Source organism: Trachypithecus francoisi, unplaced genomic scaffold (genome assembly GCF_009764315.1).
Source record: "Trachypithecus francoisi isolate TF-2019V2 unplaced genomic scaffold, Tfra_2.0 Lachesis_group12, whole genome shotgun sequence".
Lineage (NCBI taxonomy): Eukaryota > Metazoa > Chordata > Mammalia > Primates > Cercopithecidae > Trachypithecus > Trachypithecus francoisi.
This window is the reverse complement of record NW_022681457.1, coordinates 91,287,961-91,290,331: the sequence shown is the minus strand read 5'-3', so window position 1 is coordinate 91,290,331 and position 2,371 is coordinate 91,287,961.

The window sequence follows — 2,371 nt, the reverse complement described above, 5'->3', positions numbered from 1 at the left end:
AAGGGCACTTGGCCTCTTGGGGCCTTCCTTAGTTTTCCTCTTCTATAGAATGCCAGACTTTAATTAGACAAAGGCTAAGGGAAACCACAGAATAATTTGAGGCTGGATTTAGGGCGAGGCGCGCCCTCTTGTGTCCTAATGGTGTCCTCTCCTCTCTCTGCACACTTGCCTCTCTTCCCCTTAGGGCAGATGATGCTGAAGTGGACACGCCCTCACCTGACCCTGCAAAGCTGCCTCCCCAGCTTCAGATCCTGACACTCTCTCAAACGTTTCCGGTTCCCTTGGCACCCCACACTGTTGCACTATCCCTCCCCATCTCCAACCCTCTTACTTCCATATACGGTCTCTTCCTCATGACGGTCTCTTCCTCATGCAGTGTAGGACCTTTGGAGTCACATGCCCACGGGGTGACAAATCCCAGCCTTGGTTCTTATTGGCTCTGTGATCTTGAGCAGGTCACTTCATTTCTCTAAGTCTCATTCCCTCTTTGTAAAGTGGAGCAAGCAATACCAACTCATAGGGCTACTGTGAGACTTCAACACCAAGGGGTATTTACAGGTTGTTATTATGTTTACTGAGTAAAATCACATGAGTTATTACTACAAATAAGTTGGAACATGTTTCACAGAGAAGGAATTTAAACTGGGTCATTAGAACTCAGAATTCTCCTATTTTAATACTAGCCAACATGCATCGAGCCCTTACCAGATGCTAGGTATTGTCAGCTTTCCCTAAGCCGCATAACCATTGATAATAAAAATAATAGCTAATGATTAAGTATTTTATTGTATTTTCTATTTTTTAAAATAGAAACAAGGTCTCACTATGCTGCCCACGCTGGTCTCGAACTCCTGGACTCAAGCGATCTTTCCGCCTCAGCCTCCCAGAGTGCTGGGATTACAGGCATAAGCCACCGTGCCTGGACTAGCTAATGATTATTAAACACTTTCTGTGTATCAGACATGTGTCACGCTCTTTACATACCTTCTCCCATTTATTCCTCTCAACAACCCTCTCAGGAAGAGGCAAGCATTATCATTCCCATTTTACAGATGGGAAAATGGAGGCACAAAGAAGCTAAGTAATTTGCCTAAGGTTTCACAACTAGCAAGTGGTAAGACCTGCATCCTTCACTTGAAAGGAAGAACTTTCAGACACAAGCAGCTTGACTTCAGAGACTTTTACCTAAATCGTCTCATTTAACCTTCACAACACCCTGTGATGTAAATTCTCTTACATTACTTGCATTTTATAGAAGAAAATTCCAAAGACAGAGTAGATGCAGTAGTTTGTTCAAGGCCATATAGCTGGGAAGTAGTTGAGTTGGGATTTGGATCCGTGTCTGACTACAAAGCCCACATTCTCAACACCATATTAGATTGTTCATGCCCCAAAGTATTCACAGTGGTACAGAGCAAACGCATTTATATGAGGATTATTCTGTAATAATGATTAACATTCTTTCAACACCTACGAAGTGCCAAGCTCTGTACTAACTGATTTACATAATAATAGCTAACAATCATTGTGCATTATTAGGAACCAGGCCCTGAGCTAATCGTTTTAGGTGTATTATCTCATTGAAGGTTCACAAAACTCTGTGACATGGATGTCATTACTACCCTCTTTTTTTTTTTTTTTTTTTTTTGAGACGGAGTCTCACTCTGTCGCCCAGGCTGGAGTGCAGTGGCCAGATCTCAGCTCACTGCAAGCTCCGCCTCCCGGGTTCACGCTATTCTCCTGCCTCAGCCTCCCGAGTAGCTGGGACTACAGGCGCCCGCCACCTCGCCCGGCTAGTTTTTTGTATTTTTAGTAGAGACGGGGTTTCACCGTGTTAGCCAGGATGGTTTCGATCTCCTGACCTCGTGATCCGCCCGTCTCGGCCTCCCAAAGTGCTGGGATTACAGGCTTGAGCCACTGCGCCCGGCCACTACCCTCATTTTAAGGGTGAAGAGAACGAGGTTCAGAATTCTTCCAAAGGCACACAGTTTAGCTGTAAGCTGGAAATTGAAGCTACAACTGTCCAGTTCTCTCCTGCCTATCGGGCTGGTCACCTCTACTCACTCTCTCTTCTTATTTCTTATTCTGTCTGCTTTGATCTCTCGCGGTCTGAAGCTCTCACTTCGACTGCTCAATAGAACCCGGCCCCCTTCTGCTCGAGTGCCCTCCCATTGGGCAGTGCTGTTATTCGGGAGCCTATGGAAAAGGCCAGGATCGCAACAGATCCCGCCCCCATGTGTCGCGCCCATTCCGACTTGTTCCAGCGCCAGCATCCGTGAGACGATGACATATCTATTGGCTGAAGACGTCTGAAAGGCAGCAAACGGAGGGGCCGCCCACCGGCGCTCGCGCGGTTCCTTCTGGGAATTGT